At 45.9% G+C, this 12,406-nt stretch overlaps 1 protein-coding gene across 11 annotated transcripts in view; it reads right to left on the reverse strand.

Moving 5' to 3' along the window:
- The window catches only part of Kalrn (kalirin RhoGEF kinase), a 609,660-nt gene that overhangs the window by 187,936 nt on the left and 409,318 nt on the right, over positions 1-12,406 (reverse strand). The gene's annotated exons all lie outside the window — the stretch shown is intronic.

Genomic DNA, 12,406 nt, shown 5'->3' on the forward strand with positions numbered 1-12,406 from the left:
CTGAGGTGATAGGCACCAGGCCAAACTGCAGACATGGGGCAGTGTCAGAATGGATTCCTTCTTCAGCCCTGAAGCCAAGTGCTTGGCCTTTGTGACACCATACAGAAGTCACACAGTCTTCCTACAAGGCTTTCTATAAAATCAAGATAATAGAGGCTTATTGTGGGCATAGATGCTTAGACTTCCTTCCTATAGCTTGGATCTGGTTGTTGAAGAGCTTAAGTGACAAACTCTATTGATGACCGTCTAACACGCCTCATTGCTGTAACACTCTCCCATGCCATACAATGTACTATTATAATGTAACGCACAACATGAATGCCTCTTCACGGTTTACTGCCTCTTACTCTTCGGAACTTAGGGGCTGACTGAGCCCTGCAGCACGTGCTAAATCTTCATGTTGTTACACTCTTCTGTGGATACATAAATGGTGAGCTATTCTGAAATGCTAAACGAAAGAAATGCTTTTTGCCATATCCCACGACACTCAAACTTATTAGTGCATTGCCTTAAGCATCAAATTATACGCTTACTGAGATGCAAAGGAGAGACTAGGAAGCCAAGCCACAGACTGAGAACAGATATCTACATGTAAAGGCCACATAGACCAATGACGAAATACTCCTAGTATTGAATAATTAATAATAGTAATAGTAATAATAATAATAATAATAATAATAATAATAATAATAATAATAGCAGCTTCAAGCAACTACTAGGTACACAGGCAAAAAGTTTGCGTAGAGATTTGGAAAGGAGGAAATCCAAATCCTGGGAAGGATGTGCAAAAATGTGCAGCCTTATGAGGACTCAGAGAAACACAACTTCCTCAGAAGCAGGTGTTACTCAACCACCAGATCACAAGCTGAGAAAGCACAGCAACTGAGATCCTCTGCACAGTGGCAGGAATGTGCATTTGGCTCAAGAGACTACAACGTAAAAATGCTCAGGAGACACATCACGACCTCCCGTGTAGAAGTTCCATTCCCAGTCTGATATGCTAGAAAAGCAGAACAAGTGCCAGGATGTATATACTAAGGGTGCTCATGGCAGATTTAAAAAAAAAAAAAACTTTTTAAAGATTTATTTATTTATTATTTATACAGTGTTGTGCCTGCAGGCTAGAAGAGGGCACCAAATTCATTATAGGTGGTTGTGAGCTACCATGTGGTTGTTGGGAATTGAACTCAGGACCTTTGGAAGAACTTAACCTCTGAGCCATCTCTCCAGCCGCAGGCAGAATTATTAGAAATATCCTCGATATTCTGTGCAAAGGATGGACAGAGTTCAGTCTATTCCTATGACAGAATACTACTCAAGAATGACAATGAACAAAAGCCTCACAAATCAGCATAGGTGGATCCCATAAAACAGTGGGGTTTTTTTTTTTTTTTTGGTTGTTTTTGTTTTGTTTTGTTGTTTTGTTTTGTGTGTATGTTTTCGAGACAGGGTTTCTCTGTGTAGCCTTGGCTATCCTGGACTCGCTTTGTAGATCAGGCTGGCCTCAAACTCACAGAGATCCACCTGCCTCTGCCTCCCGAGTGCTAGGATTAAAGGCATGTGCACCACCACCCTTCTCATAAAACAATGCTGAGACAAAATTAAAGCAGAAAAGAACATGGAGTCTGATTCTATTTAAAAAAAACTACATTGCTAGTCACATTGAAAGTACATTATTGAGGGGCATTTATATAGGGGGTGACGTTATAAATTAAGAACAATATTAATGTGAAGGTGTGTTACCCTTAGGGCTGTGTCCAGGAAGGAGCATGAGGGATTCTGGGAAATGGGTGGGGCTCTAATTCACCATCTGTATGGTTGATACCTGCTTACTTTATACTTATCCACCCAAGTCTTCATTTGTGCTGTGCATTTTAGTACACATATTTCACATTTGGAAAAAATTTGAAGTGCACTATAAATCAGATGCTTAAAATTAGGAATGCTCTTATAAAAATGAGCTTATAAATAAGTTATTCAGACAAGCCCATAACTCTCATAGATTCAATATCATATGTCTCAATAAAAATAGTAGAAAATAGACAGGTGAGACATTGGCAGCTAAATAAAATGTGAAAGAGCAAAATGGATAAAGTCTAAAGCTTCTAATTAGAAAAGATGGTTGATAGCAGGTTGCGGCCTTGTGGGGAAAACCTGCACTGAGGTGCACAGCTGGGGTGTGGACTGATGCAACAGCTGGACAGAGTCATGCTACCCTTCTATCCAACTTTAAAATGTGGATTTCCCTTGATGCAGTTATTCTACTTCTAGGGAGTTAGATTTTTCACAAGTGTGAAAAAGGATATCTGCACAGGGTATTCACTGCAACCTTGTTAGCCATGGAACCCGCTCGAAACATTCTGCACCACCGTCAACAGAAGGTAAACCCAGCGCACTGTGGTATGGCAGTGATCAAGTGTGCCGCCGTCAGGAAATTACACAGGGCCATGCCCTGCTAGGGAATGATTTTGCAGATTTATTTTATGGGAAAATATAAAACAGCACCATGTGCTACCATGTTTGAGAGGCTTTTGTTTACATGTATATTTATGCATGTACATGACATGGAGTACATAAGGAAGTCAGGGGACAACTTGCAGGGACTGAGTCTAGGTCGCGGGGCTAGGCAGCAAGCACCCTTTCCCACTGAGCCATCTTAACAGCCTGAAAGCTTTTTTTTTTTTTTTTAAAAGAATAAATACATGTATAAGGTTTTTTTTTTTTTACTTTAAAGGAAGCTCTCTAGAAAAAAGTATTTCATACTGCAAGTATATTAGTGCCTTAACAGTTCACTTAGATGACCCAGAATATATTCATTCCATTAAAGAAAACAGGTTGAATTAGCTGAGCAAGAAGAAATATAAAATGGTTTGGGTAAGATGATGCAGGAAACTTCTCCGTAGTTTCCCTGTGGTTTTAGAAAGCCGGAGTCTGTATCACAGTGAAATACGCTCATGTAAATGTTTCAGAAGCACTGCTCTTTGACGTATTATCCAGGGTCACAGTTACTATTTTGGGCTGGAAATTGATACAAAGGAGAATGGGAAGGAAGATGAACCTCAAGGCAAAGACGAATTTGACTTTTAGTGTCAAAACTCCTCCTGGCTCCCAGGCTAACTCTGTCCTTCAAAGAGGCACTATCTTGGTGTGGATGAATGGTATCTTATCACCATGGCAACGTCTCTGATGCTCCCCACAGCAGCTGGCCAAGAGTGAGAGTTGTCTCATTTGAGGAACACACAGGACCCTGCCCGGCTGCCTCTCATCATATACAGACCCTTGGGTGTGAACTGAAGGCCATGGCAAGGACAGAGACTACCCAGTACAGAGCGAACGCATGGTTCCGGTCATCAGGGGCATTCAATTCAACTACACAGAAATTTAAAAAAAAAAAAAAAAAAAGGATCCACTGTGGTAAAATATTTGGCAAAGTTTCCTGCTCCCTTCCACTGACCATATCTCACAATCGTGTGTCGGGAGTTTCTCACCAGCCTGTCCTCTAGGGTGTAAGCGTACTGACTGGGACTTCCAGCTGGTTTGCTTTATAGTCAAGTGTCAGAAAACATATCCGGCAAACATTTCTTTTTGGGAGTCATCAAGGAAAATTTCAAGAATGAGATAAAGGAGTAGGGAGGTGATGTGTGGATTCCGCGCTGTGCGATGTCCTGAACCTTGTAAACCTCAGCATTAAGTCCCTACAAAGGAGGGGACAGAAATCTAACCATCCTGCTCTGGCATAAACAGAATCACTCACGTACGCAGCCGGACAAGAGTGGGGAGAGGTTACAACAGAAAGCAGGAATGGACGCTGTCTAGGGTCTGTCTGGTCTGTAGACTCCCCTAACTTCATAGAGCAGTTTCTCTCATAAAGAGAATCGTCAAAGTGGAATTGGCTGCCCCCGCCCCCCGGTTGCTCCTGGGAGATGTCTCAAGCTAAGGAGCATGTCTTTCCTGGGGGTCCTTGGAGAAATCCACCACAGACGGTGTTTTGAACAGTTTGTTTTTCTTGGCAAACCTGCTTTACAGCAGCAAAGATTACACGACCTCACTCCAATGCCATCCACAGAAATCTGTACGCCATCCCCGCTCTGCGGTCATGACAGACAGGTTGTAGAAGCCAACAGCACTCAACTGCCAATGAGGTAAACCTAAGCAAGAAGCTTCAACCATGGCTCAAAGTCAAGTGTCAGGACAATACTGAGCCAGCCACCTGCTAGCCCAGTAGGCTTCCCCCAGAATGCTGCATTACAGCGACAGGCTCTATGGGCTGTGCTCCTTACCGCATTCAGAGAGAAGGGACATCAGTTTCCACAAAGTTACACCGTCAAACCAGAGTCAGTCCTCACCGTCTACCCTACACAGCCCTGAATCCTGGTACAAAATTCCTGCTTGAGGTTTGCAAAAGAGTCAATGACTGCACCTGTGGGCTGAAAGAGATCACTGTATGTACCACAGTCCCAAGCCACCACTATTCAGCCAGCGGCTCTGGACAGAGGGTTTCCCACAGTTTCTCCACCCACTCATGAGGCAAAGTCTGTCCTTCCTTCCTTCTTTCCTTCCTTTAAAAAAAAATGTTCAATACTTTTCTTACCTAAGGCCGAAGGAGGAAAGGTTAACAGCATGCTGACAGGGCTCTGTAGAACCCTCCAGGACAATCCTTGCCCTGAAAGCTGTTGCTTCACTCTCCTGCTCTGTCCTCCCAGCCTTGCCCGCCTGTCCCCAGCAGCACATGTGGGGCTGGAGACATACTCACTTGGGTCTTGTCTGCCCTGGTCTGTCGCCAGCTAATCCACTTGAACATTGTAGCTCGTTTTCAGATTTGCTTTTGCCTTCCACCAAAATGTTAACGATGAGATAGGATTTCCCTTGGTGCAGAACCACAGCAGGGTTGAGCTGGTTCAGGAGACTCGCTCCTCCCAGGCTGCCGAGATAGGGATCAGCCTTGCTGCATCCCAGTACTCACTGCCAAGTGCTCAGAGAACAACTGGAACCCTCTCGGAAGGCCGACAGTCTCTGGGGCAGAATCATACCCCCACCAAGGCCACTATGTGAGTCGCAAGCACTTGGCATCAAAGAGTCTGTGATAGGCACTGCTACTCACGTGCCAGCCCAGAGCCACAGTGTGGGCTTTAGCACTGCGCTGCAACTTACTCAGGGTTGCTGAGCATTACTGGCACATACGGGGTGGGAGGGTCAGAGCAGCTCAAGATCGGGGCAGCAGTGGCACATGTCTTCTGCAGATCATCAAGCTGAACTATGAATGTCACAACAGAAGTCTCATTTCAATGACGTAACTTGGGTGACTGATGTGGGTTTGACTATTAGGACTGCCGTTAGCTGGCTTTGTGACTCTGAATCAATCACTTGATTACTTTTCAATACTGAAGGATGTGGGCTTGATGATCTGAGGCTTCTCTAAGTTTCCTTCCTTCCTTCCTTCTTTCCTTCCTTCCTTCCTTTCTTCTTTTTATCCTTCACCCGTTTTGAGACAGAGTTTCTCTGTGTAGCCCTGGCTGTCCTGGAATTCACTCTGCAGACCAGGCTAGACTCGAACTCACAGAGCTACCTGCCTCTACCTCCCATGTTCTGGGATTAAAGGTGTGCACCACCACCACCTGGCTCTCTTCTTCTATGACCTCAAATTTCAGGCTCACCCTGAATGACACGAGGCTTTGAGTAACGCCTGTAGCTTTTACACACAACTCTAACCATCTGTAAATTACTTTTCCACTTTCCCCATCCCTGCAATGAGGACACCTCTGCCATGCCACCACCTAGAACAAAGATACTTTGTGCAGTTGGAGTTTCTGACATGGGCAGAGAACCTCCAAGGCTTCCTGTTACCTGCCTGGGCTCAACAAAGGCCCTGCCTTTCATGATACTTACTTGCTTTTTCAGATGACTGACAGTTTCTCTAGGGAAAAATTTAAACCATAGAATGCTGGTGGGACTATTAAGTAAAACAAAACAAAACAAAACAAAACAAAAAAAAAACATGGCAGGAGGAGAAGTTTTGCCCTGTGTCCCCAGGCAGTGAAGAACATTTTCTGTCTTCTGGTGGAGTTTACAAGTCACTCATCTGTGCAAAGACCTTCTGGTAGAGAAAGCCTGTGAGTGCAAGTCCTCACACTTTGCTCAGGGCTCTGAAAAGTCACACTGATGCTGTGACAAACATGGTTGAGAGGAGGGAGCTGAGCTACCAGGACATGGCAGAGCTCCCAGAGATGGGGCTCCAGGTTCCTGAAGGTCCTGGATTCAGTCTCACTTGTTGCCCACTGCTGCCATCTTCCCTCTTCCAGCTACTCTGTCCACCACGGAAAAAAGTGACAAGGGAAATGTGCTAGGAAAAATATATGCGTTCCAAGTCTAGCCCTGGACTTTAATATACTAAAACAGTTAATAACACAACACAACAAAACAAAACCCTAAACCACATTTGGTACTTGAAATCATAAAACGGAAGTGGTATTTTCTTGTAAGGAAGGACAAAGATGTTGAGGAAAATCAATCCGTTTAGTTGAGGTTTATGCTGTTATTATAATTTAACATGCTGAGGCCTGGGTGTGCCTGAGAATAAAGACTACATGGTTTTCATGGTTCAAGTTCCAACACATCCACCCCAAGCCTTGACAGTAGAGGTGTAAGTACTTACTCTTTCCAGGTATCTCTATCTAGGGATATTTTATGAATCTTCAGGCCCACTGAGTCCAAAGACTGAGTACTAGAAGAACCATAATTTATCCCTCCCAGGGTTGCTTGGACTCTGGGGGCCGTTATGGGCTGGGGGACAGCAGGTGGTGCACACAGCTGACCAGGATACCTATCATGACCACATGTCTCAAACCCAACTTGGGTGGGCCTCTTGATGGCTCTTAAGAATTTCCCAAGTAAAACATAGTTTCACACTGTTCAACCTTCATACTGGCAAGCCACAGTAGCCCATGGCCTCTTAACCCTTCAGGGAGCATGTTGCTTATTTTCCTCCCCTGGGCTCTTGTGTTCCTAAGTCCCATACACATTCAAACATGGACCTCATCTGGTCCTTCAGAACTCTAGGGAAGCCCATCACTGTTCCCTTTGTATAGACCCTGAGGCAGAGTAGTGACATAATGTGACCACCCTATGAGTGAGTCAGTGTGGGGTCCAGATAGAATCTTAGAAGCCCATCTCCTTGCTACCAAATCACCATGCTCCCTGTGGTAGAGGCTACTGTACCTTACCTAACTCTTCTTTGCTGCCAGCTCTCATGCCTACTGGTTGTTCATATGACAGAAAAGACCAAAGCCTTTGCTTCAGGCAGGGCACAGCTGGGGGTTCCCACCTGGAGCTTCAGAGGGAATGACTGAGCTCAACACCATCTGAACCACATCCATGTCTACCGACTCTACATGTGAGGAAGTGGACTTAGGGTGCATTCTTTGAGAAGCTCCAAGGTGTTTTATCTCTGATGTGCTTTGCATGACATGGGGATGCTCTTCTTTTTGGGTGGTTTCCTTTCCTACACTCAAGAATGAAAGCAGGAGTTGGTGAGGCCTTGCCTCATCCACTGCTACACTCCCAGCAGAGAGAACAGCACCTGGCATAGACCAGGCAGGCTTCACAACAGTGCATGTGTGAAGAGAGTGGGAGTATGTCAGTGCTGGGCTAGGCTCATGCATACACAACACAGGGGTTAGGTCTCCACCAATGCATGACTGTAGGGTTATATATAACCTTATCAAGATACCAACCCAAGGGCTACAGTCTCACTAAGCTGCCAATGCAGGGAAACATCTTCATTAACACAGGGACTAGGTCCCTCTGTAGGTAACAATTTCAAGCCATGCTTCTCTCTCTGATTCTTGCCTTGTGCCCTGGGTCCTGACATGTGTTCCCAATGTGTGGGTGTGAAGACTGTTAGCGCCTAATGAACTCAATGGGTGTCTATACCCAAAAGGCTTGTAATAGGTATTGTGCCACGGCTGCTATCACAGTAGCAGGGCACTGTGGGACTCTTCTGCTTTTCTCTTAGTCTGCTCGAGCCACCAGACTTCTCCATGTTCTCCCATTCCCTGTAGCACACCAGGATCCTGGTCTACCCTGTATCCGGGCTCACACCAGCTCATTACTTAAGTTTCAGCAGTGTTTTATTAATATTAATATTAATATTATTGATAACATCACCACGATTCAATTCATTCCAATTTCTCTCTCTTTATCTAGCCTGGACATGACTAGAGGCTAACAGTGCTTTCTGCATGGAGAATATTTCTCTTAGGAGGGCTATGTGATGTTTACCTCAATAAATGTTTGTTGACTATATCCACTGTGCCTGCCCTGAATGCACGCACCGGGTTCATCACGGTGTGGATGGACACATGTCTGTCCTCTGGCAGGCATCCATCACATTAAAAAAAGATTCTCCTTCACCGGCACCTCACCACTGCCTTCCTTGACTAGCCTTCTATGAATATCGTTATCTGCTGTGCAGTAGCAAAGCCCCAGAACTCAAGGTGCAAGGACAGGATACAGGGCGGACGGGGGATGCTGGTGCGAAACAGGGTGAGCAGAGTAGCAGCAGCATATTCCCAGGCAGAGTAGGTTTGGGCCACTGTGAGATGGAGTAAGCATTTTCATTTGTCTTGAAGAAATTACACTTTTGTGTAATGCAGGCCTGTGGAAAACCTAATTATGCAGATCCAGTTGAGGATCAAACAAAAGCAAGTCTGGGAGTGTTATTAGTGGGATTTACTTATTGAGGCACTCAGCGCAGCTTCATAAGGGCTTAATGCAGAGTTATGAATAATAAACTGTGTTCTCACTAAGGGGTGGGCAGACTCATAGCTTAAGGCAGCAGTCCCAGCTCCTCTGCCACAGGGAAAAGCAGGAGAATGTCTGTTTCTTAAGACCTTAAAGAAGACCTCTAGACAAGGGGTTTCCACGCGGTGGGCGAGAAAGGAGATTGCACATTGACCTTTTTTCAAGCTTACTAAAAAACAAGAGCATGGAGAAGAACTAGAAGGCTGTTCTGGGAGATGTGACTAGTACACTAAACGGAATACTTTATATTTAGAACATGCTAGAATCCAGGGCTGGGTCTAGACAAGAGAATCGAGTGGACACAGAGTTGTCCTACACTTGGATGACTAAGCCACCTGCCTAACTAAGTCTAAGCCTGCCCATGAAAAATGAATGGAGATGTTATGAGCAGCACTGGGCACTCTACTAGACACGATCACCGTTTTAGTAAGTGTGAATGCATCAGCCCTAGGGAATTAGCTGTCTTCACAGCCAGGTCCCATGTGCAGGGTGCCTACCTCTCTAAACTCCCTGTTCCATGCAGACTTTGCACCCTGGAAGAAGGCCATAGGAAGGACGCTAGGAAATGGGATAATCTGGGAGCATCTTAATACAATCAACAGCTGGAAAACCTGAAGACTCCCAAGCGTCTCCAAATACCTGCAGCCCAAGGACCTACCATTGCTCAAATGTAGGAAACTTGGATTACACAACATCAGACATAAGTAGATCACAATCTATTAATAATAAGCTAACCCATGAGTCAAGGCTAGCAACGAACATGTACGCCTGAGATTCTAGAAGCTAACATGGAAGGCAGAGGAGAAACACTGTTCTCTTTCCAGACAGGTAAACAGGAGAAGCCACCTCATCTGAGGGCCAGCACAGATAAGAAACTGCTGATCGTAATGAGCCAGAGGTCGGAACTCTGCTCACGAACTCATGAAGCTCTTCCCAGTCTGCCAAAGCATCGCGCGTGCACCCTAAGACTGAAAGTTAGCTTTTTACCAAATGTCAGGCAGCTACCAAGGTGATACGGGGCCACTTACTCTTCCCAGTGACTCCCTGAGTTGGTCTCATTACCCGGCTTAGCAGATGGGGAAAGTGAGGTGTGACAACTGCGCAAGCTGACAGAAGTGATGTCAGAGCTGGCATTCTTCCAGCTGTGTTCTCCCTCAAACAGCAGGTGGTTGGAGGGGGTACCTCAGGCCAAAGTGGGCTGCCCAGGGCCCAGCCCCCAGTCACTGGCACCTACACAAGTCATTTCTTCGCATCTGAGGAAGAGGACCTGGCACTCTGAGGAAAATCTGTTGCTGGCATGATTCCTCTCTGTGAGGGAGGGGTCACTACCCTGACCTCTCCCTAAAGCCTTCATCATTTACCTTTTCGTTGACTATAGTCAGTTTGTCTGAGTCAGTCCAGAGATTTCTATTGGTCACCTGGAAACCAGGCTCCCCTGGTCTTCTAGGAGAGGTGGAAGGAACCCGGCCCTGTTGGTGACATCAGTGAACCAATGTCACTGCTAGAGAGAGATATGTCACAGGGGCCACATGGCTGGCTTGTCCCCACTGCTGGGTTGGGAGCAGGGTGAGAATATTTTAAAGGAGACTACATACTCATTAACAGGCTGATACTATTTTTGATTGAGAATAAGTGATTTTTTTTTTTTTTTATCTTCATGTATGGATCACCTCCCAACCTTCTGCTTGTCCCCTAGGGTCAGAGAAGGTGGCTGTTCCCTGATGCTCCCAAGAGGGCAAGTATACCAGCTTACTAAGCTTTCTGCTCAAATTTTCTAGGGTTCGTTATTGTCTTAAGATATAGGATTGTAGACTTGGCTACTTTTGGAAAACTGGTTTTAGTTGCCTCTTAATACTCCATTCCCTGAGACCTAACAGTAGTGTACCTATAGTCATCAATTTCACAAATAACTCCCGAGCCTCGACGTGTGCTGCATGCCCAGGAGTACAGTAGTGGAACAGACAGACACAGCCCATGTCCTCATCGGGGACCAGTGGCCTGGTTATAGAGACAACAGGAAACAAGAAACCGCACAGATGGGGATTCACACTCAACAGACAGTGCACGTCTCTCCACAGTATCCGGCACACAGTTTGGCACATGGCAGGTGCTTCAACAGGAGTTTGTGTCTGGTCTGTGTGTGGCGTGTGCAGAGAGAACACGCAGCTAGCTTAACTCAGCATTGAGAGTTCAGTGCTTCTGCTTCAGAGTGAGGGGACAGCCTGACTCGGAATGGGCCTGAGTGCTTGTTCCGGCTTTTACACTGACCACTGACATTTTCTTGGGCGAGTCGTTCAGTGGAGTCTCAGTTTCACTTGGAGGGAAGTGTGAGTCCTAACAGCCCTCATTTATAACAAAAGGTCTGCTGTCAAAGGTGTAGTCTAGCCTAACTTACCTTGCAAGTAAGAAAAGGAATAGACAAAGGGCCCCGGCTAGGGGTTTCTGTCTATGTCAGGATCCTGGGAGATGGCTTAGCAGCTGTGAGGGATGAGTCCCCCAACAGCAAGGCTAGAAGTCTATGTCTGAACATGGGGAAAATAAAAACCAGGATGAAAGAAGAGACTTAAAATAAGAAAAAGGAAGAGAAGTCAAAAAAGAAAGATTCCCTAAAAATAAAAAAACAAACCCTCAAATGTTCCATTGACTCTGCTAGTAAAAATGGCTTTAAAATATGAAAGCAGCTGTCAGACGGAATTAACCTTGAATGCCCTTGAGCCCTAGTCTATCAATGTGGTCAGGGTGATGTGCTGACAGTATCTCAGCAGGTTTAGGGCACTTAGTTCTCAGTGGCTTTTTTTCCCCAGTAAGGAAAACCTAATAAATGTAGAAAAGTACCCATAACATAGAAAACTAAAATGAAGAATGGGCATAGCCTAGTGCTTGAGGCTTGAGGGTGGCCTGAGGGCCAGCTCAGGAGGAACTGGGGCCAATCAGTGTTTGGAAAAGTCTAACTTCTTCTGTAACATGACCACTATGCAGCAGGAAATCACCTCATACCCTGGACTCTGGGTAGGTGAATGTGAGCGGGCCAGGCCATGGGCCCCTTCCTCTCGCTGCTGCAGATTCCAACAATTGCTTTCCCCAGGCAGCCTGAGCAAACACATGGGGACAGTCTATTTCCTGCATGCCCTGCAGAGCTCCTAATGCTGCTTGCTTGCTCCAAGGTGTGGGAGACAGGTGATCGGATTTTCTTAGGTGATGACTTGATCTTTCACATACCACCTGCTGGTTCCTCTGCCCCTAATCTCTCATGGACCGAGCGCTGGAAAAGGTGTCATTTACCCATTAGAGTCCTTCTGGGTCAGAGGTCCCTACTGAGTAGTGTCTATGTGGCTATTTACAAAACCCCTGGTTTACTTTTGAAATATGCCCCAATCAAACCATTGTAAATACGTGCCAGTCACAGCTACTGGTGTCTCAGGACTCTATCGCAACATCAGTCTCTCTGAGGGCCACTCCCCTGGCAGAGCAGTCTGGCAGCCTCTCTCCCTGTTCACCCTTCCATGCTGTGTGGTTCTCCCAATCCAGCCCTGTCCTTTCCCCTTTGGTGGAATGATACAGCTGGCTCCTGCTGTTTGGCACCGGAGTGGAAGGAGATTTGAGCACA

Source organism: Acomys russatus, chromosome 8, assembly GCF_903995435.1.
Source record: "Acomys russatus chromosome 8, mAcoRus1.1, whole genome shotgun sequence".
NCBI classification, from domain to species: Eukaryota; Metazoa; Chordata; class Mammalia; order Rodentia; family Muridae; genus Acomys; species Acomys russatus.